The sequence below is a fragment of the Mustela erminea genome, chromosome 3, assembly GCF_009829155.1.
Source record: "Mustela erminea isolate mMusErm1 chromosome 3, mMusErm1.Pri, whole genome shotgun sequence".
Taxonomy (NCBI): Eukaryota; Metazoa; Chordata; class Mammalia; order Carnivora; family Mustelidae; genus Mustela; species Mustela erminea.
In genome coordinates, this window is record NC_045616.1 from 33,868,866 (window position 1) to 33,896,865 (window position 28,000).

A 28,000-nucleotide genomic window follows, 5' to 3' on the forward strand; every position below is an offset into this window, starting at 1 on the left:
TTTCAGGCGCAGTGGTATTTCTATTTCTAGAGTCATGTCGACTATTAAAATCGTGTTACCAGAACCCTATAGTATCATTGGAAGATTTTTTTAAAAGTATGTTTTCTGTCATCTGCTTGGCTACCAGAGCAACTCATCTTGCATCTACCCTAGTCCAGCCAAGGAAAAGAAATTATATTCATATCCTTTACACAACAAAAATACAGTTCAACTGACCAGATTCCTCCATCTCATGCTTCTTTCTTTTTCATATCCACTACACGCCATTTTTATGTAATAAGTTTCTGGCTTCAATTTACAAATAATCATATTAAATTATACACTGCGTAAGCAGGAGAAAAAGAATCTTAGCCATAGGTCTCCAGGATCCTGGATCAAATGGCAAGATCCACCACTCCTGTGCTGTTATTTATCAGTCTCCACCAAAGAGAATTAATTTGCAAGAGACTTCCACTTTCAGCATCCCATAAATTATACCCAGTTACTGTGAAGTAATGGGAGGAAAATTTTAGTGATTCATTCATATTTTATGAGAAACAAGACTGAATTTTATCCCTTCCTACATATCTTCACCCTAAATCAACTATTCATTGTGTCATTGTTCTTCAAAATCATGCAATTCACATGCTTTTTTACCGATCCAGGGAAAATTTCAAAATATAAATGCCAAATTTGTTTCCCATCTTGGAAGTTTGCAAGAAAAGGAGGAAATATGAAAATCAATAGGGGAGAAAGTGCTTGTGTGAAAGAGGTAACATTTTCCTTTCTTTGAAAAAAAAAAAATTGGGGGAAATATCCGCCTGCTAGAAAAATACATGAATGTTTAGCTATGGTTGAGCTTTAGAAGAAGAGGACATGAGTGTCCCAGCTTCTGGTTTAAATAGTATGCTAAGTAAGGGTCAACTCTGGGTCAAATTTACCAGCTAGATATATTCTAAGAGTTGCCCATGGAATTACTTATAATATTTTTCTGATTATTGTAGAAAACTTGGAAAATACAGTTTAGTTACAATGTTTTCACTTAGCATTGTAAACACAGTATATTAAATAAAAAGAAGTGTTTAAGGGCACCTGGGTGGCCCAGTCAGTTAAGCATCTGGCTTCAGCTCAGGTCATGATCCAGGGTTCCAGGGTTCTAGGATTGAGTCCCACATGTGGCTCCTTGCTCAGTGGGGAGCCTGATTCTTCCCCTCTCTCTCTGCCTGACGCCCCTACTTGTGCACTTTCTCTCAAATAAATAAATAAATAAATAAATAAATATTCAAAAATAAATAATAATAAAGTGTTTAAAAAGTTTAAGGTTTTAATATTTGAAAATGGACCCAAATGGAAATAAAATTTAAATAAAATGAACGTGTGTGCTCCAGTCATGTTTTACTGGAATAATTGGGTGTAGGTTGATCAGTTTAAGAAGTTATCTACCCCACTCAAGCTTGAAAATACTGCTTAAAAATCTTTTGTATAGATAACATTCTATTACATTTAAAAGTATTAAACTGGTCTCAGTGAAGTTCAATATTAATTGAGAATTCACTGAGAGCCAAATTGTTCTTGCTCTTCCTGTCCCCTCCAGTTCTTTTTGTCACAGGACAGAGGAAAATAATTAGCACCCTAAAGAGTCATAAACAGAGATCTGTCAGGTAGCAATATATTAAATCCCATTTAGTGCTCTTTCCTGAGTTCCATTGGAAACAATACTTGTCTTGCACCCTGATCCAGGGTTTGTTTGCAGGTTACATTTCAGTGTTCACTCAAATGCTGGTTTGTTTCATTTCCACTTCCTGGAACGGCACAGGCAGTCCTTGTTTATGTCCACAATGCATTCCTGGAAACCATACCATATAGCGGTCTGTGGTAACACAAATCATTTCCCTCTTAAGACTAGTGTCAGAACAGAGGGTCATAGTCCTCAATAAGGGACACAAAAGCAAATAAACTGCAGCTGTTGCCAGCTCACTTACCATAAAAACAAAGGTCCAAAAATTAGATACATCCATAATAATTTAGAGTAAAATTCATACTTCTTATCTTATAAAATGAGCATGATGCTTCCATCTACTTTGATTACACAGCGGGTAATGTACCTGTAGAGCGTTAACAAATGAAATTCAGCTATCATAATTGACCACAAATGAATTTAATATATTCAACCAGCATTAATCTTCTCTTCTTTTCTAGAATTCCAGAGGGGAGGAAAACGTGTTTCCAGGGGCCCAGATTCTTAAAACAAACAAACAAAAAAACAAACTATCCAAAAATATGTTTCCACTGTTTTTTTCTTTTAAATACCCACATACAGTTTCTGGAGATCATTCCAGAGAATAGAAGGGAAAATGTAGTAAGCGATTTTAAAGCAGATTCTAAGAACACACATGAAACCTCTCTTGAAAAGATCTTTTCCCTGTAACATTTCCCAGTGCCTCGACATGTTCAGAGCTGACTCCGAGGCTACCACATTGCTGCAAGGGTCTTCCATCACCTGCTTCCTGATCCATTGGCACTGCCAGTGCAGGTTTGTCTGCCTGCTCTGCACAAGCGGATTTAGGTGGATGAAAGCATGGGAAATGGATGTGAGAGATGCCTTGATGGTCAATTCAGCAGAACTTGGATAAATGTAGAGGATGTGGTAGATTAAAAATGTCTTCAAACTCTTTGCTACTCTTTCCACAGACTCTGCTTGCCTTGAATCTCAGTCATCTTAGCGACTTACTTGATCAATATGGCAAAGGTAGTAGCATAGGCTAGATCATAAGAAGTCTTACAGCTTCCTCCTGGGCCTCTTGGAGCGCTCCTTTTTGTTAATCAGCTTCTGTGCGGTGAGGAAGCCCAAGAAGTTCTCTGGAGAGGTCCACATGGAGATGAAGAAAGGCCCCCAATGGACAAGTAAGCTCCCAGTCTGCAGCCAGAAGGCTACTTCCTTCTTGCAAGAAGGCGCTATCTTCAGAGATTCCCAATGACACCAGGTGGAGCAGAGAAAAGCAGTCCCTGCTGGGTCCTCCCCAAATTGCACATTATGAGCAATTAACAGAATATTAGTAATGATTGTTGTGGGTTTAAGCTAACACATTTTAGGGTGGTTTGTTATGCAGCAATTGTTATGCAGAAAACATTAGTTTCAAGCCTGGGTAAACAAAGAGATACCTTTTCCAGGAGAGAAAGCAATGGAAAGCAGTGAAGGTAGAACATCTGATTAGAATAGCATGGGAAACTTGGGTGTATGAAGGGTATTGCTGGGATCAGCAAGAATTATAGTGAGGACTTAGTATTGTTTACTTTATTATCCATGTTTCATAACTACCTCTATAAAGTCTGATTAAATCTAGAGTGAACTGTAAGTTTAATTAAAAGTATGCATGACAGAAAGAGGAAGCTTCTCAGAAAACAATAACATATCATTAACTCATTTCACTGGATAGCGTATTATAATCACCTTTTATAACCTTTGAATTGTACAAATAATGACTCAGATCAGTATTGGTCTTGAATTCTTCGGAGGAAACAAATAATCTTAAAATCCATGAAATAGCAACATTCAAACTTCTTTAACTTTCTCTTGTCTCTGACAGGTTCAAGGGTGCTTTCAGATCTGGTACACCTAATTAATGTCCTGAAGATTATATATTGTCATATTGTTTGTAAATAAGTAATATAACTAAAAAGTTTTGGCTGGAATGTCTATAGGTGTGTTGCAATTAAATGCTTTCTTGGTCATACACACTGTAGCCATATGAAAATTCTAAGCCTCTTGGGAACCTGGGTGGTTCAGTCTGTTAAGCATCTGACTCTTGATTTCAGCTCAAGTGCTGGGTGAGGAACCTGCTTAAGATTCTCTCTTCTGGGGCACCTGGGTGGCTCAGTGAGTTAAAGCCTTTGCCTTCAGCTCCGGTCATGATCTCAGGGTCCTGGGATCAAGCCCTGCATCTGGCTCTCTGCTCAGCGGGAAGCCTGCTTCCCCTTCTCTCTCTGCCTGCTTCTCTGCCTACTTGTGATCTCTCTGTCAAATAAATAAAATCTTAAAAAAGATTCTCTCTTTCTCTCAGTGCCCCTCCCCCCCACTCACATGTGTGTATGCTCTCTTTCTCTCTGAAAAGAAAATTATAGATCTCTTTTTTCTCTAAAAGTAGGTAAACTTCTAAGTAATTTATCACCATAATCAATAACTTTAGATATAAACTATTGCCAAAATAATATGAAACTAAATAGTTGGGTAGAACTACAATTTTCACCCTTGCTTATAGCTTCTGTTGTCAAGTAATTTCCAAGAAATACCTTTCATTAACCCATGCAGTGTGGAAGATTTGCATTCTGCACTCCATCTATTTTGTTAAGGAAGATTATGGCAACTATTTTTTTTTTTTAAAGACTTCAGCAAATTGACTGTAAGGTTGAAATTGGAATTATTTCTATTTAATCTTTTCATGTGTCAGAAAGTTTTAAGGACATAACTCACAGCCTGAATCTAGTGAACTGAGAGTCAATGTGTTTTTACAGCACTTAACTTTATGTGGAATGGCTTTCACCTTTTCCAGAATAGGTCAAAATAAAAAAACATATTGGAATCCCTTTCATCTCCTATCTCATCCACTGTAAATATTTTTTATATGCACAGTGCCTGGCACAGGTTCAGAAGAAAGGAGAAATAAAGGGAGGGAGGCAGAGACGGCTCCCTTAGAAACCTGCTTTTGCATCACATTAAGAATTAACCTGAGACATTTGTGCTAAGTCTCTGCGATTTACAAAATGCAAATATACACTTGAGTCTGTAGAATAATATATCATAGATTGGGAAGGTATAATTTCAACAGGGGAAACCTGGTTTGAAATACTAAATGTGTCTCATACCTCATTACCATTAAAGTTATGTGTGTCTGTCTTACAGGCCTCACGGCATGACTTTTATTAGAGCTGTTTCCTCATAGCCGTGGCAAAAATTGAGATGCTGAAGGTATGATAGAAAAGGAGCACAATTTACTACTCTGCTAGGTGACTAACATAGCATTGGGTAGAGTTTGGCTTTACTTACAAAGCTTTAAAGGGTTTCAGTTATACGTAACTAAGTCTGTTCTCTGTACTATATAATATCAGAACAGTTTTAACAAGGGTCATAGTCACTATCACTTAGTGTAGGACCTCAAGGAACAAACACTTTGCTAAACTTTTTTTTTTTTTTTAAATTGTCGTACTCAATGTGTTACAATAGGCTTCCATGGTAGTATTGTTATATCAGTTTTGAAGACAAGGAAATCAAGGTTAAATAACTGTGTACGGAGTGGATCTAAGATTTCAACTCAAAGTTATCCTCAAAGTTCCTTCTCTTTCCACTACCCTTACATTTATATTAAAAACCATTATCTTCACTGAAGTTAGTAAGTGGCCAATACCGTAAATAGTATTAGGTATAGAGTACATGTGAGTTCCCACATTTATTTAGAGAGAACTACCACTGAAGTTCTCCTATGAAAGTCCAATCCTGAGAACCCATTTCTTCTTTCTTTATCAAAGTCAATTTGATATTTTTATAACTTATGTAAGACTATCTAAGATGCCCAAATTTGAGGACTCTAAGAGCAAATGTTGGATCTCATAGTTTCAGGACAGGATTGGTTCATTTATTCCACACTTAGTATATGGATTGACATAGATGGATCTGTCACATATAATATGACCTACAGATAGCCTTGACCTTTATGAGCCCACAGTGATGCCTCTCCTTTAAAATCCAATGAAACGAAATGCAATAATGTTACTGGAGTAGGGAGAATGAAGGGAAGAAATTACACTAATCATTGGGAGGTCCTGAATTGCTAGGTCTTAAAATTGTTGAACTACTAAATTCAGTACCAGATTATTTTAGGGCAGGTAAAAATATTGATCTCTCTTACGACCGATACTTAGGCCACCTCTTTCAAAGTAAATGCCAAAATATCATTCTGTTATGAATTTCTAGACAGAAAGTGAAGCTCGCTGATGCACTTTAAATTCCATCAAAGGATTAAAAAAGAGAAGAGATATAAAAGAAGCTTCGGATGTGGTTGGGTACTCTTAGATATGGTTAATGCATCTAAATTCTGTTTGCAAACACTCTTGATATTGAATAACAAAGAGAAATGAAGATGTGGTATTTTGAAGCATGCTTTTCCTCTGGAAGAAGCAGTTGAATCTGTGACTTATGATATTGGCTTTCTCATCTAATACTTTTTTGGGGAAACTTTCTCTGCTGTATTTCCACATAACTGTAAAGACATCATCCTCTTTATTCCTCCTGGTCTGTGCTTCTTAGTCACGTGTCTCCTTCAAGTTAGGGAAATTGGCTACCCCTAGAGTAAAAATATTACTGACAACTCCAAAGTGAAGACAGTTCTAATCGAAAATACCTTGGCACTCTCGCAGATGCTGCCAGCGCGGCTGTTTCTGGCTATCAGTTAGGAGCTGGCAGATGTTAAATTGACATATGTTAGGAAATAGCTTTCGGAGGCTCATGTTTCAAAACGTATAAAAGAAAAACAGATGATGCCACTTTTGTGTGTGTGTGTGTGTGTGTGTGTGTGTGTGTGTGTGGCTTAAACTGGGTAACTAGAAAATCACACCAGATGTGTTAATATGTTTCTCTTTAAAAACATTTTCTTTCCTAGGAAAGAATGAGCTAACGCAGAAGTGTAAGACGTGCTCCTCAGAATATACGTTAGTCTTCTTTCATAGATTTTGAGTTTCTATTGTGTTTAAAATATTTGGCCAAAATCGATGGAAAAAAAAACAAACAAACAAAAAAAATGAGTTCAATATTTCTACCATTGTTATAGATTTTCTAAACTGATGAATTAATCAGTGTCCTGTAAGAATTGGTTTGTGGGAGATGGAAATAGAATCCTGAGGGAAAACAAATCATGGAGAGGCTCAAAATAGGTAAAACCATTGAATAAGTTAGCTTACTCAGTAAGAATTGACATGTTAATCTGACTTGCCTCACGTTTTTACCTCAAGTGATTCATTGTCACATTGGTAAGGTAGTCACACACGAAAACATACTAAGTCATTCACATTTTCACTGTACAGATTACAATTTGAGAAGGACACTTGGTGTTTTTATCTACTTTGTCATTCCCCTCTTTCAGGTGACAGCACTTTCAATATTCATTTGAGGGACGGTCCCTTTTCTATACTCCATGTAGCTGTTCTCCACAAGTTAGCTGGCCAGTCTCCAGGAGTGAATATGTGATGTGAGACTGGCCAATGAGTGAATTCTAACCTCATGACTACAGTGATGATTCGGTGCTGAATCCATAAGCTAAGTTAGGCCATGGGACAGATTCTTGGAACTTTTAGTAGGGTCAAATCATTGAGCTTCCAGAAGACATTTTGCCACCATGAAAGAAGTGTATATTCAAAAATTAAGCCAACATAGAGAAAAGCAAGGGAATGGGGGGCAAGGAGAAAGAGAGAAAGCGAAAGACTGAACTCTGATGGTGGGTTTAGTTTGTGGATCCAAACCATTCTTGAACTTTTAATTATTTGAGCTAATCCTCCTCTTTGCTTGTGCCCAGTCTGAACCAAGTTTCATTCAGTTGCCATCAAGAGAGCATGGCAACTACATGAGAAATCACTTTAGGCTGAGGAAAAGAGGGACGTTCCATGGAGAAAATAGCACCAGACAGGATCTTGAAGGAAACTAGAACAGAGTAAGCAGGGATGGAGAGAAGGGCATTGCTGATGGTGCAGTTGTGTAATCCAAGGCATTGGGGTCCAAGGTGCCACAGGGTCACTGAAGCTCAGGACCCACAAAGGACCACAGGTTGGTCCGTGGTCCCATCACCCCAGCTGGACTCCAAACAGCCCTGTTGACTATTGGGGTGGAATGCACTCTCCTAAAAAGAATGAATGTGCTTTCATGTGAGGAGACACAGAGCCTAGACACTCTGTGCAGTTGTAACAGAGACATAAGCAAGAGGGACCAGGCTGCAAAGGTGGGAACCCCACATCCATGGTCTGAAATTCTGGCCCCACCATGATGGGAACTTCCCTATTACACACTGGTTGCTCAAGAGGAACTACAGAAGTCTAGATAGGCTGAGAAAGGTTACCACTGTGGATGGCGGCTTTCTAACATTTGTGAGCACAGTAAGAGAGATAGGTTATGTCAGAACACATATGTATATAAAAAAAAATCAAACAGAAAGTTCACACAACAGGACTTACCTTTACTACTGGTTATGTAATCTGAAATTTTCTGTTCTATGTGATTTTCTCTTTCTCTTGAATGCTAGTTGGACTCACTAACTTGATTGCGTGGCCCACTTTCAAAATAGCAGTTTGAAAATCACAGATCTAAAATAGCTGTCGGGAAGCACCAGCAGATGTCCCTGTAGGTGACCACACCAGTGTGACAGCTGCAGCAGGTGACTATGGCAACAGCTGCTCCCTGCCGGGAACTACCACATCTGCTGTCGTGTGTTTATTTTTATTTAATTTTATAGGCCATATAGTCATAAGGTTTTACATTTCAAAAATAGAAAGGGCACACGGTGAAAACTCTGCTTCCCATTCCTGCCTCTCAGCTACCCAGTTCCCCTCCTCAAGGGCAAATCAATGTTACTAGTTTCTGCTGTTGCCTTCCAGAGATACGTATCTGGTAGACACACACACACACATCTTTTTTCCCTCCTTTTACACAAAGAATAGCATCATTATAACAAACTATTCTTTACATTTCCTGTCTTTTCTTAGGATATCATAGTGATTCTTCTTCCACCAATACAAAAAAGAAAACTTCATTCTGTTTATGACTGCACAGTATTCCACTGTATCAAGCACCATTCTTGAACCAGACACCTACTAACTACACATTTAGGTTGTTTGATATTTTTCTCTCACAAACAATGCCGCACTGAATAATTTTGCCAACTCACCCTTTCCCACCTATGAGAATATTGATCCTAATATCCTTAAAAATGGAATTCCTGAGTCAGAAAGTAGATACATCTGTCACTGTCAGATACACACTGTCAGATTGTTTTCCAGAAACTACTATTCTAGTTGGCACACATTTTTCATGTGAATGTTCTTAAAAATACTATTATGTTTCCTGATCTTTGCCAATAGATAGGTGAATGATATCTCAATGTGGTTTTAATTTGCACTTCTTTGATGGTGAAAGAGATTGAGAATTTTTCTAAGAGCCAGCACGGTATTTCCTGTTACTCTTTTTTTCCCCCACATTCTTTACATCTGCTTTGAAGAGCGCCTATGAGCTGTCAAGTAAAGCAAGCGCTAGCACTTGGCTTAGCTTGTTTAAATGGCAAGTAATTGTGTATTTGTTGAGCAAAAACTATTATCTTTGCAGAGCACTGAGCAAAGTACTATGAAGTAGATGAAAAATGTACCCTAGTAGCGATTCATTTGTGCAGCACTAACGTAATTATTTGAGTGGCTTTCATAATCAACGCCCTCTCAAAGTGCAGATAACCACTAGTCCAATATCAACCACTGTGGCAGATAAAAACTTCTATCATCTAAATCCCTAATAGGAACAGATATTACACTGGGGGGTAGTAATACAAAAATGAATAAGACAGAATTTTAAGGGGGAAAAATAAACAATATTAAGCAATAAAATTTAAGGTAATTGTACTGAAAGCTGTTCATGGTACAGCTGGGGTGGGGGAGGGGAATCAGGTGTGGTCAGTTCTGCCAGGCTGGAAAAGTTCGGTAGTCGTGGTAGGTAAGAAAAGCTCTTTCTTGAGAGGGCTCTTGGATTTCCAAGTTTTTCCCACCTCTCCATCCTTGCTTGAATCCTCAAAACACACATAATTTTTTCCAAAACTGAATCTTAACTTCGCTCATTCCTTCAAATTAATTGCACATTTGCCTTACATTGATCATTTATCTTCCTTCTAAGTTACCACCATCTGAAAGACAAAGGTGTCAGTCTTACTCACGCAAATGACTGCACAATGTAGGCGATTAGTAGATATTCTTGAATGTGATGGGGTTAGATGGGCGAATACATTCCTTCCTAAAGGCCTCCTCTAGTGATGGTTACCTACTTATCATGTTACTACTCATCAGTTAAGCCATTTTTTGCAGGTGCAACACCCCGTGGATGTCAAAGCCAGGCCCAACCTCTACTCAGAAGACACTGAGGAACCTACACCTGTCAATTATGGAATAATCATGGACTATGGACTATTATGAAGACACTAGATTATCAAATAGCTACATCTGTATCAGGTAGGTATTATAGTTTTTATAATACCTCAAAGGTTTTCTAATTCATATTTTGGAAAACAGACAGGCAAATAGTAAAATGTACACTGAACCACCAATTTAGGTATGGGCTATATATATAAACTATATAGGATGGTCTATGAAAATAACTAATATGTCTATTGCAGATACAGTCTTATTAACTATTAACCTCAATTTACCTGGAAGTTATATAACTGTAATATACATGCACATATATACATTTTTTTAAACAATCAATGACTGGTGTGTCTTCTACTGATCTTTAAAGGGGTTACAACCTTAGACAACCAGCTAGAAGATCCATGACTTTGTTCTTTAAGCCTTACATTTAAGGACACTTCCAGACTTCTCCCAATCTCTCTTATCCCTCTCATGTCTCTTACCATCTTCTTTTATCTTATCTTGACCAATGGCTATGTTCACCACTGGAAGATTTAAACCAATCTGGTCACATGGCTGGCTCTCTCTTGGCTCCCCTGATCATTGGGTTTAATGATTCCTGTGGCTTATATTTGAGAACATTGCAGATAGGTGTTTTCTGTTCCTTGTTTTGAGGCTAGGAAGAATAGCTTACAGAAGAGAGCTACTTTTTCTGAGTTCTTTTCCTCTTTCATGCAACAAGTTCCCTAGGACCCTTGCCCACAGTTATGACTTTACAACTAAAGGCTGCAGGAATTAAACAAAAATCTTTATCCTTTTGTCTCCCTGTTTCTCAGTCAATAGGAGCTAAGAGCTCAAAATGTGCTTTTTCCCATGTTTCTCCTTTCTTAGTTAGCTTTTGTCATCAATGTTTTTAATAGTAATGTGAGATAAGAAATCTCTTTCGTGGAATTTTTTTTTTTAAAGATTTTATTTATTAATTTGACAGAGAGAAATCACAAGTAGACGGAGAGGCAGCCAGAGAGAGAGAGAGAGGGAAGCAGGCTCTCTGCTGAGCAGAGAGCCCGATGTGGGACTCGATCTCAGGACTCTGAGATCATGACCTGAGCCGAAGGCAGCGGCTTAACCCACTGAGCCACCCAGGCGCCCCAACTTTCGTGGAATTTTTTAAAAGGTTTATTTTCTTGCTTCGTTCTCTGTGTATTTCTTTATTATTTTGACTAAAGTAAAACTTTGCATTACTTCCAACAATAAAGTTACTTTTTGGGATTTCACCAGTTACTTGAGACTATAAAGAGTCTAGGAGCAAAGCTGGAACTCATAAATATTATACCAATGCTCAGACCTGCCAGACCAGCTACCATATATAACCCTTATGTGGTACCCAGTAGGTCAACCCACAGACCTCAAATGACAGCTATATGGTCTGTTCCAAGTACCCTGTGTGCCAAGGAAAAGTCTAGATAGGTTAGATATATAGCCTTTGATTCTCTTTTGTGCGCAGGATGTCTTCGCATTAATACAGCAAACTAACATCAAATATTTCAACCTTCTCAGACTACACTTTAAAGTTTGGAAAGTAAATTTTTGTTAAAAAAAAAATCTTTCTGGTAGAGTTCAAAGTAGCTAGAAACTATAAAATTCGGGGACAATTTTGGTTCTTATTTTATATTTAAAATGCTCCCAGAAGAGAGAGAATTTTAAGTTATGAAAATACCTCATTTATCTCTGTGACATTTATAGAGTATTTTTATTAGATATAATTTCATTTTTGTTAATGTAGGATCTCAACTCCATCAAATGCTTAATGCAATAAAACTTTTAAGACCATATTTATTATCAGAGGCATGCATCAGTTTTGATGGTAATATTTTCAAAAGGGAAACTTAAGTCATGAAGAGAGACTCTCTCTGCTTGGCAATACTATGAACTGCTACATTCTTACATCTCTGTTCCCTCCTTATTTGCAATATCCAATCAAAATAAAACAAGGTTGACATTAAATCTTTGAAGGCGGTTATAAGCCAGGGATGTTCACAAATCCCATGATTGGATGGCCAACTGTATGTAAATACATGGTCACTGTAACATTTTCCATCATGAAGAGAAGGAATCAGAGATGAGTAACAGCTGTAATTTGGTTTCAGTCTTGGAGGTTGTTCTTTTCCAAGGATATCTGGCACTAGAATAAAGTACTCTCAAAGGATTTACACTTAAAACTGCAGCAAAGGCGATCTTTGTGTTCATTTTCTCTTCCTGATCCTCAGAAAAATAACATTTTATAACTTTCCTTATAGTTAGATTGTGGGTATGGAACTGATTCTGGTTAATGATCTGTAAGTGGAGTTCAAGGTGCCTCTGACACAGCAATCCAGGCCACATGTTGAGATGGTGAAACCACAGGATGGAAGCTGCCTGGACTACAATTTTTATAAACAGGAAATAAACCTTTATTGTGTTATGTAACAGAGAGTCCAGGATTAGTTTGTTATTGCAGGATACCACAGCCTGTCCTAACTCAACTGGGGAAACAGATTTTCAGGATAAATAGTATAAAAAATATTTGACTGCGACTTTATCTTAAAAAGAAAAGCAAAATCTGAAAATCAGTTTATTTTCTCTTATGGTTAATAAAATGTAGATTATGCTGTTATTATAATTTTCTTTGAAATAGTGAATGACTCAAATCTTGGGTTTTTGACATGTTTCTTCTTAAGGACTCATATATGCCCACAAGGCTTTACAAAACTATTTGAAGATGGATTATCACCATTTGGAATTACTAAATTGAAATCTAATACACATCCATTTATACACCTGAAGGATTTCTCTTAGGCCAAAGTATGAAATTTAACCATCTGATGAAACTCTTACTTTTAAAAAGTTAACTATTAGGTTCTTAGAAAATCCTTTAGGAAGGCTTAGAAAAGTCAGTATAAAAAAGAATATTTTATATACTTCTTAAAAAGAAGAGGTACTAGATTTTTACTGAACTTCAGGGACTTTTCCAAATTTTGGATTTTTATAAAAAAATTTTTTAAATTAGAATTTATTTCAGCCTCCTCAACTAAAAACAATCTTCTGTTTTGATATAGATAAGCCCCAAAAGGAGGATTTGATGGGTTGGGTGTCATCAAAAGAAGGCAGTACTAAGGCAGTACTAAGAATCCATAATCATAGAATACACCACATATAAACAAGAAAAAATCCTTAGCTTATCTGATTCGGGATCTTTTGAATACAAACATTTTGACAAATACATCTTGGAAAGCAAAAAATTCTGTTTTTTCATTGCTTCCCTGTCCCTGAACAGAAAGCTGTCTTTTTAAAACATCTTAATTTTTAGACAAACTCCATGAAGAACATAAAGCTTTGATCGCTCATCAGATATACATAAATCTGGTATTGCTGGTACACTTCACCAATTTTTACAAATGAGTCATTGCACAAATTTCATGTAAGTGTTGCTTAGATCATTTGACCCATTAAACTCAATTTTAATTTCTTATGAAAATTTTGGAAGTTTGTATATTTTGCTAATTTGCTATGAACATTAATAAGAGAGTTATAGTTAGTCTAATCAATGTTAATTTAATTTACTGAATATGTATTACATTCACATAATTCAAAACTCAAAAACTTTAGAAGGTATGCAAAATATAAAAGTCTTCTGGGGCGCCTGAGTAGCTCAGTCAGTTAAGTGTCTGACTCGTGGTTTTGGCCCAAGTGGTGATCTCAAGGTCATGAGATCAAACCTCACATTGGGCTCCATGCTCAGCAGAGAATCTGCTTATGATTCTCTCTCCCTCTTGCTCTGCCTCTCCCTCTGTCTTTGCTCTCTCTCTCTCTTTCTCTAAAATAAATAGATAAATCTTTAAAAAAAAAAAAAAAAAGGTCAGTCTTCCACCCATATCCCTCATTGGCCCAGGGTCTACTCTCCCCTATGGATAACCCTGTTCTTAGATTTTTATGAATTATTCCAATATTACTCTATGTGCTTACAAGCAGATACAGACCAATGATGGTTTTCACTTCTTAACTTAGTTATCTTCTCCGAAGCAGTGAATAGGGCCGACCAAGCTCTGCACCTGGAAACAGTCCTTCCTTGGCTTTTTTCCTGGCTTCTTTCCTACATTGCTAGCCCCCTCTACTCCAACTCCCTGGCAGGCATTCCTTTTTTCATGCATCCCTTACAAACCAATTCTTCTGTTTTCACGAGATATGTTCTCCCCAAGATCTCACCTAGTCCCATTGGGGAGTAAATAAAATTATTGGCAGCAAAGTACTTCTGTATGCTAAGAAACTCTTTTCAGAGAAGAGTATACAGGCTAAGGAGGAGTTAGGAAAGAAAGAGGGTGGGGAGACATCTAGAAGGAGGGAAGTGTACATAGAAAGACACAAACTGAAGAAGAGAGTCAAGATTTCCTTTTTTTTTTTTTTTAATTTTTAAAAGATTATTTATTTATTTATTTGACAGACAGAGATTACAAGTAGGCAGAGAGGCAGGCAGAGAGAGAGAGAGGAGGAAGCAGGCTCCCAGCTGAGCAGAGAGCTTGATATGGGGCTCAATCCCAGGACCCTTGGATCACAACCTGAGCCGAAGGCAGAGGCTTTAACCCATTGAGCCACCCCAGCACCCCATAAGATGGCCAAGATTTCTAAACAGTGATCAGTTCAATGTGTAACTTAATAAGTATTTGTTGTGAATACCAAATGAAAGAATGAATAATATCTCAGGAATTTGTTTTATCGGGTTAAAAGTAATTACTTTGCTAAATCAGCCATGGAAATTGTAGAAGCTGGATGAGATTGAACTAAACCTAAAAGAACTAGGTCTCTGAGTAATTTGAAGTAGGAATAGAAGTGAAACCCATCACATGTTCTAACCAGTATACTTGCATCTCAGTCTGCTGGTTATTATGAACACAGTACTCTGCTTTACGTCGCTTTAATGTGGCAAGGTCATCCATACAGTTTTGTGGGTTGACAATCTGTGAACCTGTCTCCAGGTGCTTTAAAAGATTTTGCAGCAGAACTTGAAAGTACACTTCCCCGTCGGGTGGAAGACCTTCATTTCCAGTTGTACTGCTTTTTAAGTCTATCAGCCATAATGAGGGCATGTCAAAACCCAGTTGCTTTCTAATCTAACACCCCAACGACACATGAAACAGTATGAAAAGCATTTGTTCCCTTTTTGGAAACAGTTTTAAAAAATAAACATTTTCATTTTCTTATACCAGCTGAGAGAATAAAATAGTCTCCAAAAGTTACAAAGTTGTGCCCAAAAGCTAGAATGAAAAGAAGCCACTCAGTAAATTTAGCTGAAGAACATCCCTGCCTCTGTGAGGACCACGTTTTGACGGTCTAGGTGAGGGGATTTTTGCCCTTAACAGAACACTTTCTGTGGCTTAATCTCTATGTTCTTCTGAACTGGTCGTTTTTATGTCTGTAAGATCCCTACAGCTTCATCAACAATAGACGAAGGGCCTGAAGAGTGGTTCCTCATGCAGAGCCACAACTGTGATCAAGCCCTGTCACTTCATTTCTCTGAGCCTCATTGCCCTCATCTGTGTTAACGTCACAGAACCAATAAGAGACTCGCATGAAATAAAGTTACTTTTTACTTTTTAAATTTTTTTGAAAGATTGTTATTTATGTGAGAGAGAGAGAGAGAATCTCAAGCAGACTCCCCACTGAGCACAGAGCCCAACATGGGGCTTGATCCCAGAACCCTGAGATCATGACCTGAGCTGAAATCAAGAGTCAGCCACTCAATTGACTGGGACACCCAGGTGTCCCTAAAATTGGTTTTGAATTGATATAATTCTATCACACAGTGGTTGTAAGGATCTCTTAACTCCAAACTTGGAGTTACCTCCCATTTGGGTTAAATTTCTGTTTATTACAATGAGAAGTAATTAACATGACACTAGACCATTTCATACTTCCTTGAAACCCTGTGAATTCCCAATCAATAGCCACATCACCTCCATTCCTCTGCCTGAAGGTGAGAATCTGTTTGGCTGTACTGAGCCCAGGATTGAGGTCTCTTAGCTGGCAATCGGGGAGTATATGACAAACAATTTTTTCCTTGGTTTCTAAAACCAAGGAGGTTTCTGGGACCTCCACATTAAAAAAAGGGTGTATCCTGACCCACTAGGCAAAACTGTGACCTCAATGAGATATTCAATTACAGCTTCATTGCAGGAGATGCAAGGATATTATTCATATACCCTCACTGCGGACATAAAGCCTTCTTTTCAGACAGGGCCCATTGACCCTGGCATACTTTGCCAAAGAACAACGGTCACGAGCTAATAATTCTATGTTCCTATAAGAGAAAAATATCATTACATGGAAATGCCAGAGGTCTCGAGCCCATTTGGAAGTTTTCAGGAAGCTCTCATAGTAAGTAGTGTGGTGTGATTGAACAAAACGGCCCCAAAGTGAAAAGAGCTGGAGGCTTATAATCCCATTTTTGTATTGTGTCACCCTGACGAGCCACAGCCTTTGTAGCATCTGTTTCTTTACCAGCAAGTCCGTATGACTTCCAAGATCCCTTACAGCTCCAACATGCCAGGAGTTTTCTCATTACAGCTTTCTTTAAATACACACATCCTGATGTCACATGTTGAAGGGGAAAACAGAATGGAGTTTGAGTCTCTCAGTCTATGTCAATGAGTTTTAAAACCTACAGTTTTTAATCAGAGAGGCAAAATCTTTAGTGGTGCTAATAAAGTCCTGATAACGATTTTCTCTTATTCATGCAAATGTGGAAAGATGCTATCTGCATATAGGCTAATTTTGTCCACCACTGAACCAGAACAGATCCAATGACTGTCTGAAAGTCTATCTTAGTGAGACTGCAAAGGGCATTGATGAGAGAGATAAGAGGAGATGAGGCCTCTGTTTTGAATAAATTATCTATTTGCATCAAAAAGCTGTGGTACCTATTCAAAAGCCATGTTTCAGAAAAGGGCATCTATTCTTTGGCTAGTCCAAGAACTATGAAGCAAATTTGGGGTTTCTATTCAATAGGAAAAAAGGCAAGAATCAAGAATTCTAACTTTGGTTCAGAATTGGAATACCCCTGAGTGTCAGTGTGCTGCTAATATTCCTAAATGCATGACTTCCCAGGCATCACTATGTCTCTCAGTTTGCTCATAACTTTGAAAAATTAATTTGTTCTAGCATCAAAGATTTACTTTAAGGTAATGAGATCAGTGTTGAAGTATAGGAGAAGTCATCTCACAGAAAGGTTACATTTAACAGCCAAAATGCCTTGATTTCCTGTACACAAAAATAATCTTACTAAATTCAGATCAATAAAAAATAAAAATTTTAAAAAACTAAAATCACCTGCAAACCCACTAGTCCATTACTATTTATATTAGTATTCTTAAATTCTTTTTCATATATAAATGGGGATTCTTACTTTTTTAACAACGACGGGACCACAGTGCATCTACTGCTTTTTAACTTGCTTTACCAATACTATATATTGAACATTTTGACCTAACCCTGGATTTTCATGTATAAAGAGGCAGTTTCAAATGGGCACACTAAGGAGACCTAGAGCTTTTTGTGAGATGCGGAAGGGATTTTCAGTTAGGAGTGTAGCTGAGTGGGCAGAGTTCCATTCCTGCTTCTCCAACCCGGATCCTATCTTCATCATGTGGAGTTTTTTGAACAGTGTGCTTTACTTATGTGCATATATATGCATACAAGTATTTTACTTTTTGAAAAAAATATAGTAAATATAGTTTAAAAATGGCAAAATATACAAGTATATTTTACTTTTTGAAAAATTCATTTGTTTAAAGATTTCTAATGTTAAAGAGAAAACTTGAAAAGTATGTCTCTATATTATTTTTAATGTCTATAATTTTTGGCACACATATACATACTATAGTCTGATTCATAGTTCCTTTTTGGCATAATAGGTAAGATTCAGACTCCCCAGGTTTGAAGCACAACTCTGTCACTTACCACCCATGTGACTGTTGTGGTTTTAAAACACCAACAAATTCTTTGACACTCCACAAATATAGACATAGATATTAACCAAGAACCTACATTAATCAGAATGCCTTCAAGTGCAATGACAGATAATGCAATCCAAAATGTTGTGTGTATAAAAAAAAAAAAAGATTGTATTTTTTGGCTTGCACCTCTATTCATACCAGCTTCAAAAAAGGTCTGGATCCAGGCACTCATCAAACCTCCGCCTGTCTCTAACTCTTGATCTCTCAGCCATTCTTTCTTCTATGCTAACTTCATTTTCAAACAACCTATACAGAATTGTTGTAAAGGCTGGAGAACTAGACGCACAGCCAAACTTGCAAAAAGAATGGTATGAACAGACTAACTCCAGTTCTCCTCCCGCCGCCACCAACACCATCTTCCCTACCCAGGGACCTTCAGAGTGACTGTCCAGGAGTTACTGGCTTAAATATACAGCCAGTTACTATGTGGACCCCAAACCATAGTTTTTCTCCAGGCTGCAGAGTCAGAATTTTGGTCTGTGTGAACCAAAAAACAAGATAGAAGGATGCCTTCCTTTCCAGGACCCTTCCAGCAGACAAGCTATTTTGTACAACTAACATATTGTAAGCTTCTAGAAAAATGTTATAAATAGAAGCCATGTGAGAAATGAAGTTAACTTGGCTAATAGTCAAAATATAAATTGCAAATGAGTTGATGGCACTTCATAATTTTAAGCTTTGCTTAATTGAAAAATAATTGAGACTTGGCACTATCTCTTACATGGGACTTTAAAAAAAAATAATATGCAGACAATCTCATCCAAATAGTTTTTAGTTGATAATAAAGTTTCTTTTATACTCTTAATGTGTTTGGGTCTTTCACTCAAATACAGGCCATGGTTTTCACAAAAGGATTTTAGGACATTGTTCACTCATTCTAGAAACAAATTTAACTTTATCTAATGCTAATTACTTCTATACACTTATTAAGATAAAAATGCTTCTAATATTTAAAATCAGTTAAGCTGCAAAAAACATGAGGAATGTTCCAAAAGGATTGCATGCCATCTAGACTAGGCACAAATGTCTGCTTTACTTAACATACATATCTTTTGTAATTAATTTAACTTGGCAACTCAACATTTTTGCACCTGTCTAATGCATTTCATGATATAAAGATAAATTTTTAAGGCTATTTTCCATCAGTTTCTTACAAGTTTTTCTCCATATGGCAACAAATTGAAAGTGCTGTGCTCGTCAGAAGCTGGATATGGTGCGTATTGAGAGCTATATATAGAAGTGGCCCTCAAGAACTTAGAAAATGAAGGAAATAGATTGTCTCAAGAGAAAAACTGCAAAATGAGCGTAATTACCCTATCTTTGGTGGGCAAATCCTTCTGCAAAAGAGACAATTTCCTGGGCCTTCAGAGCTATAATGTAAAGGTGATATTTACATATATACCTGACAGATCAGCCAAGGAAACCTAGACAAGGAGAGTCTAAGAGGGTAGTTTGAGGTCCCTCACAGCAGACACAAAGGGAAGTTATAGGGAATAATGTTGGCGGTATCCATCCCAACAGGTTCTTGATGAGAGGGAGTTTTAGGCATCATATTTTGAATACCTTGGTAAAACTATGTCTATGGAGACATGGACACATCTGCCCTGATAATAACAAACATTTGACTGATCTACTGACTCTTGTTTAAATTCCCGTGTTCACCAGGCAACCTTTTAATCACATGTACCTTGACTACAGAGGGAGAGTAAGTTCTTCATTCCAAATGTGGGTCTTCTATTTTCTATGACAATTATTTTTCATCTGAAGTTAGTAAATTCGCATTCTGATATCTCCCTCAGTCTCCTGGGTGGCTTAGGTTTAATCAGTGTCACAGGCCTTCTAGAAATTGACTGTTATTAGTGGCCTTTCCTTGAGACTACTTGCAAAAGCTGATCTATCCAAAGATTTCTACGCTGGAATCTAAGACTAAGCCACCATAGCTAGAATATTAGAAATCAAAAAGACGCCTATAAGCAAAGTGAGAAACCATAATTCACTAAGAAAAAAAGAGCTGGGGAAGATGTTGTGAGTTGGACTTCTGCAACCACCACCAGGTAGATGGCTCAATTCTGTGAAACCTACCAATAAGCATCTTCTCAGGGCCTAGGACAGAGATGAATGTGGCCCAAGTATGCTTCTTCTTCTTTTTTTTTTTTTTAAAGATTTTATTTATTTATTTGTCAGAGAGAGAGAGAGAGCAAGAGCGAGCACAGGCAGACAGAGAGGCAGGCAGAGTCAGAGGGAGAAGCAGGCTCCCTGCGGAGCAAGGAGCCCGATGTGGGACTCGATCCCAGGACGCTGGGATCATAACCTGAGCCGAAGGCAGCTGCCCAACCAACTGAGCCACCCAGGCATCCCCCAAGCATCCTTTGAAGTGAAATATTTTTCCCCAAATATGTCTTAAGTTTATGGTGAACAAATTGTGTGTGAGAGAGGGCAGAGACAGAGGTAGAGAGGAAGGAGGGTTGGGAGGAAGTCCCTTAGTAGATTTTCCCAATGGCTGGCCTATAAATCAAATACCAGTCTGAACTTTTCATGGTGGTGGCCAATGTGATCGGTACCAGTCATGGGAGCAGGAAAAGGAGAACAGTGGCAGGTGCCTCACCATGCAGTTGCGTATCACATATCCTGGGCTTGATCCAATATATCATCCCAACATAGTATAAGTATTAGAGAGTATGTCCTAATATTTGTATAACTCTTCTGCCAGCATTGCTGCCTCCATTATGATCGTTCTAGTGACTATTAACTTCTTTCCAATCTCCCAGCCCTAGGAGGAGGGCCATGTTTCAGTTTCAAGTCAACCATGAATAGAAATTTTCTCAAGTGTGGATTCTGCTACAAGTCAGATAACAGTTTGTTAGCCAACAATGACTTTGTGCTTACTATGTTTCTAGTGGTTATGATAGTTTAAACTAGAACCACAGGGATGCAGCTGGGTAGAAGAACACTTTTTTTTTTTTTTAACAAAAGGGGCCATAGTCTCCAGAAGAGAAAAAATGTTCTGAAAAGACAAAATAAGAAATGTTTTAATTTGCATTTCTCTAAACGTGAGTGGAATTGAACAGCTTTTCATATAATTAAGGAAAATTTCTATATCCTCTTTGCGAGTTGTCTGTTTCTGTCTTTCCCACATTTTCTAGTGATTTTGATCTTCTTCCCCTCTATTTTTTATCTTTTTCTTTAAATAGACTTCATGTTTTAGAACAATTTTAGATTTACAGAAAACTTGAGAAGATAGCACAGAGCGTTCCATACACCCCATACCAAGTTTTCCCTATTATTAACATCTTACATTAGTATGGTACATTTCTGACAGTGAGCCAGCATTGATAGATTATTATTAACTGAAGCCCATTGTTTATTCAGATGCTTTTAGTTTTTACCTAATGTCCTTTTTCTATTCTAGGATCACATTCAGGGTACAACATAACATTTTGTTGTATATTTTCTTAGGGTCCTCTGAGCTGTGCAGTTTCTCGGATTTTACTTGTTTTGGATGACCTCAACAATTTTGAAGAGTACTAGTCAGATATTTCATAGGATGCCCCAGTATTATTATTTGTCTTCTGTTATACTTTCTTTTCTACTTTCTTTCTTTGCTTGCTCCTTCCTTCCTTCCTTCCTTCCTTCCTTCCTTCCTTCCTTCTTTCTCTTCTATTTTATTCATAGCACTGGGGTTACAGACTTTTTGGAGGAAGACCACACAGGCAAAATGCTATTTTCATAACATTGTATCAAGGGTGCATACTATCAGCAAATGATCTATGAATATTGATGTTGAGCTTGATTATCAGTATGAGTTAGTGTTTTTCAGGTTTCTCCATTGTAAAGTTACACCTTATTCCCCACTTTCTGTGGAGTACTCTTTAAGAGGAAATCATTGTGCGTAAGCTACACGTAAAGAGTGGGGAGTTATGCTACCCATCATTGAGGGTGGAGCATCTACATAAATTGATGAGGAGAACACAGGTTTAAAAAAAAAGTCATTTAAATTAAATCTCCTTACAACTGATAGCCCACTGATAGATACCTGAGACATGCAGAACATGACATTCTTTAAGGAGTTCATGACTGCCTTAATGCTTTAATGTTTCTGTTTCACTAAAGACTAAAGGCAACCTTATCCTGATGATAGCTAAATCTTCATGGTGCTTTCAGCATACAGAAGTTCCTTAGAGAGCTATACTATCTCTACCACTCCTCCCTCCACAAAACTGAAAATATATAATGAGTGTCCCCTCACCCTGCAGGTGCAGCTCTTTCTGCCCATGGGTCCTATCTCTGTACTATAATAAAAACACCTCTTTTGCACCAAAATTGTCTCAAGTATTCTTTCTTAGCCATTCCACTCATGAACCCTGGACTTCCAAATTTCATCAGAAATTGTTTGGAATTCTTCTGCACAGATTTGTCTATTCTCTCCCACTTACTACTTTATTTAATCATTTGTTATTTCAATATGGGCTCAGATATTTATTTTATACTCTGAACTATAAACAACTGCTTTTTTTTTAAATTATTCCAGCTTTGGCCATTAAAACAATCTGGCATGGGGTTTTGGTTGGGGGGGGAGATTATTTAAACTACTAATTCAATATTTTAGTAGTTATAGTACTGTTCATTATATATTTCATCTTTTAGTTTAAGAATTTGTCCATTTTATCAAGTTATTAAATTTTTTTAAAAGATTTCATTTATTTATTTGAGAGAGAGAGCATGGGCAAGGAGAAGGTCAGAGAGAGAAGTAGACTTCCTGTGGATCTGGGAGCCCAATGCGGGACTCGATCCTGGGACTCCAGGATCATGACCTGAGCTGAAGGCAGTCATCCAACCAACTGAGCCACCCAGGTGTCCCTCAAGTTATTAAATTTATGTGTGTGGAGGTTTTTTGGTAGTGATCCTCTATTATCTTTTAATTTCCACAAAGTCTGTATCTCTTCTCTTGAGTTCCTGGTATTGGTAATTCATGTCTTCTATTTTTCTTTGTCAGTCTTAGTAGCAATTTATCGATTTTATTAATCTTTTTAAAGAGGTAGCTTTAATTTTCATTGATTTTTCTCTATTGTCTTATAGACAATATTATATCTTATAAATAATTAAACTTTCAGTGTCACTCATTTCTTGTCTTAATGTTATTGTCTTATGTTATGATTTATTTCCTCATACTTGCTTTGAGATATTTTGTTTTTCTTGTTTTTTGAGCAGGAGGCTTTGATTATTTATTTGAAATTTTTTCTTATATAAGTATTTGATACTATTAATTTTCCTCTAAGTAGTTTTAGTGGTATCCCACAGATTTTGCTACATTGTATTTTCATTTAGTTTAATATTTTTTATTCCCCTTGAGAATTATTCTTTGATGAATTTAGAAGTGTATTTTAAATTCCAGATGTTCAAAGATCTTCCTGTCATTTTTTCTTTTATGGATTTCTGGTTTAATTCCATTATGGCTAGAGGATGTATTTTGCATGACTTCCACTCTTTTACAGTTGTTCATATTGTCTTATGAGCCAAGATATGATTTTCTGGGTAAATGTTTGTGCACTTCAAAACAATGTGTATTCTGCTGTTGATGGGAAGAGTGCTTTATCAGTGGCAACTGGGTTGTGTCGGTTGATTGGATTCATGTTCCCTTTCTCCTTGATTTCCTTTCTACTAGGTATATTCTAGGTATATTCATTCTCCTTTAATAAAAGGAGAATGTTGAGATTTCTCCTGTTTTTAGAAACAAAACTTCCAAATTATTGCTGGGCCTTTTTCTGCTGAGCTTGAGGTCACATTATCTAGCTTCTTTACAGTTGAGTGTGAAGTTGTGGTTAAGTTCTGGCAATGGGATATGAGCTGATGTAATGTATGTCATTTCCTAGTTATACCAAAAAACTGATGGAACTACCTTACTCTTATCCTTACCATCTGAGTTGTCTGGGAAGAGGGGAAGAGCTATAATAGAGCTGTCTTCATCCCACAGATGGAAATCACATGTTGAAGAGGGGAGAATAGCCTGTATCACCCACCTCTGGATCATCATGTGAGAAAAAAATTATACTTTTACTTAGCTGTAAGCCAATTTATTTATTTATTAAGATTTTGTTTATTTGAGAGCTCAAGAGAAAGTGCAAGCACGGGGAGGGGCAGAGGGAGAAGCAGACTCCTTGCTGAGCAGGAAGCCCAATGCAGTGCTCATTCCCAGGACCCTGAGATCCTTCCTGTTCAAAGGCAGACCCTTAACCTACTGAGCCACCCAGGTGCCTAAGCCACTCTATTTTGAGGGTGTTTGTTACTGCTATTTAGCTTATATACTATCATATACCATTTTTTAAAAATTTATTTATTTATTCGAGAGACACACAGAGAGAGAGCACGAAGAGTGAGAAGGAGAGGAAGAAGCAGACTCCCCTCTGAGTAGGAAGCCCAACATTGGGCTCGATTCCAGACCCTGGGATCAAGACCTGAGGTACATGCAGATGCTTAATTGGCTGAGCTACACAGGTGCCCCAGATATCAAAATAAAAAAAAATAGATTTATATATTTCATCATGAATAAAAGTAAAAAATACAATTTCCAATGAAAAGAAGTAAGTTGCTGAATGATTAACTGACAGGTTTGTAGAAGTAAAAATGTGAAAGAGAAAGTTACATTGTTTAGACATAAATAAAATTAAGAAAAGTATACACAGGAAGGTTACATTCAGTTTAAGAGATAAATTTACAGAAGAGGGGACTCAAGGGACTTTGTTACATTTTATTTGTTTCCAAAAATACCAAGCAAATATTGTAAATTTTATAATTTGGCAAATTATAAATAAATTTTTATAATTTGGCAAATTATATATAAATTTGGGTGGCAATGATGTATATTCATGATAAATTTCTCTCAATTCATACAGATGTTTGAGACATTTCACACCTAAAAAATAATTTAAAAGACTTCATGGAGAAAGCATTATTTGCCTTGAAAGATATATAGGTTATATATATACATATTTTATCAGTCTTTATTAGTTTCCTACTGCTACTGTAATAAATTATCACAAAATTAGTGCCTTAAAACCATGCATATTTATTATCTTACAGTTTTGAAGGTCAGAAGTCCAATATAATTCTGGACTAAAATGGAGATGTCAGCAGGGCTGTGTTTTTCTGAAAGCTCTAGGGAAAAATTCATTTTATTACCTTTTCCAACTTTTTTAGAGGCTACCCACATTCACTGGCTCATAGTCCCCTTCCATCTTTAAAGTCAACAATAGTGGGTCATGTTTTTCTCAAGATGTGTTCTCTCTCTTTTGGACTCTTCTGCTTCCCTCATCCCCATTTAAGTACTGTGTTGTTACATTAGTTTCACCTGGGAAAAGTCTCTTCATCTTAAAGTCAGCTGAATCCTAATTTCATCTGCAACTTAATTCCTCCTTGCCATGTAGAATAACATATTCACAAGCTTTAGGGATTAGGACATGGACATCTTTGAGGAGCCCATTATTCTGCCTACCATTGAGTCCATCATTTATTCTTTGTTTACAAGCAATAGAAATTGTCTCTAACTTAAGCAGATAGGGAATTTATTAGGTGGATAAAGGTTTAACTGATAGAATTATAGAGAAGCTGAATAAGTTTGTGTTGGAAAAGACATGGAATAGCAGCTTTGGGTGTCTAGAAAGTGGGAGATAATAGACAATCTTTAACAGACACTATTATCTTAATGAATCAGCTCTGACTGTGTTTTATTCTTATGTTGCTTGAGATTCAAATTCCAAAATCTGACTGGCTTACCTTGAGTAAAGATTTACCTTGAGTAAAGGTTTACCTTGAGTACCTTGAGTAGTGTGTCCACTCCTTGACCAGAGCTAGGATGAACATCTCGACTGAGGAACCCACCAAGTTTGTATACAATGAAGGGTGGTTCTTCCCCAATAAAAAGTAGATATTATTATTAGAAGAAGGAGAAATAGATGTCAAGCAGACAAAACAGGAGACGCCCACTATAGTACAGCAGTGTCAGGTATGTTGTTTATAGAATCATGAAAATTTGTATGTTTTATAAAAAAGTTTAGTTTGGAAGCACCTGGGTCATGGTCAGTCTGTTGAGCATTCAATTCTTGATTTCGGCTCAGGTGATCTTAGTGATGGGATTGAGCCCTGAGTCAGACTCTATGCTCAGCAGGGAGTCTGCTTGAGATTCTCTCTGCCTCTGCCCCTCCCCTCTCAAACTCTCAAATAAGTAAATCTTTTTTTTTTTTTTTTTAAGATTTAGCTTATCTAGCATAGAACATGAAATTATACTGGCAAAATAACAACAGGAAAGTAGGCTCAGTTGTGTAGCACTGCTCCTAAGTGCACAAGTGAAAGATTTTACCTAGTGTCCTAGGGAATATATAGCAATGGAATGTTTTAGGATTGAGGAGTAATACGATTGAAACTAGTTAAGGAGGCTCAGGTTAATGGATTTGGGACCAAATGGAATAGGAAGTCAGATTCGGAGATACAGTTATGCCATTAATAGTACAGAACAAATCCTACTTAGTTATTTTTACTTTCTCTTCCATTAGAAACTGAATTTCTAGTGAAAGACGAGTCTGATTTCCTAGAAATCAATTATTTTTTTTTTCAGATCTTGGGAGAAGGATGCAAGATTCAAGATCTTCTGTGACGATATATCTAAAAACTCCTATAGACAGACTCAGCATCATCTCCTATAATAGCAACCAAAAAAGCAAGCATACACCAACACCTTCTTCATCATTCACTCCTCATTTTTATCTATCAGATTCCATAATTATTTACCTCATTATTCTACCTATCCAGTAGTCACTTTCCCCAGTTATTTAGTAAAAGAATTACACTTTTCATCCTAACCACATCTTCAACTAGAATATGTTCCACATAAAATTTTAAAGATGATTTTCAAGGAAAGTAATAAAGTCACACATTTGAAGGTTGATGACTAGGCTTTAAAAAAAGAAATTAGTAAAGTAAGTTGTCTGAAAGTCAAAAATGTTTGCAACTTACATACCTGATGAATATAAAAAGAATTCCTGGTCAGAACTACCAAGGAATCCTAGAAGCAATATGAAACTCATGCTGTGAATCTGAAAAGGAATGTAAAGTATTAACAAGTACTATCAATGTACCATCATCACTGCCTAGAAATATTTTCCCCTTGCTTCTGAAACATCATCCATTTTTATCTGGATTATAACAGCTCCTCTTCTATCTCCCTTGTTTTTCTGGCCAGTGGAATCGATGAGTCATTTCACCATCTGGGCTAGAGGAAAGGGAGATGTATGGCTGAATAAAGCTCAGTATTATCTGCGTAATGATGGCCCTGCGGTCCAAAATATCTCTCTTTCTCAGTGTCCTCATCCACACTTAGTTTCTCTCCAAAACAAAATTAGGGGGTATTCTACAAGAGCAATTTATGGCTACTTATGCCCAGTTCTAAGTCAACATTTCCAAACTCTTGGTAATAGGAAGAGTATGCAACATTGACTTCTCAAAGGTTTGGTAATGGCTGTAAAGTTTGGATTAAATTAATTTAGGAAAATATATAGCACCATATATTTTTGAACTGCCATTCAAAATTCTAAATAATACCACTCCCCAAAAACAAGGTCAACACTTGAAAAGGAAAATGCCAGTCTTTGCTTAGAGGTAGAGTTAGGGTTGCCCAAATGCTGTAAGTTTTTAATTCATTGTGTGTGTGTGTGTGTGTGTGTGTGTGTGTGTGTGTGTACATACATGTATACTCTGCTAAATACCAGGGTACAGTGGTGAACAAAGTCGATATTTATCTTGTCTTCATGGAGTTTATAGATGAGTGGGATCAAACATAAAGA

General features: G+C 37.1%; 1 long non-coding RNA gene across 1 annotated transcript; it reads left to right on the top strand.

The window, feature by feature from the left end:
* Positions 1-373: 373 nt before the first annotated feature.
* LOC116586059 lies at positions 374-27,993 on the top strand. Its single transcript, XR_004283873.1, has 4 exons — positions 374-751; positions 10,081-10,224; positions 24,089-24,198; positions 26,776-27,993. It is a non-coding gene; the product is annotated as an uncharacterized LOC116586059 (long non-coding RNA).
* The last annotated feature ends 7 nt before the right edge of the window (positions 27,994-28,000 follow it).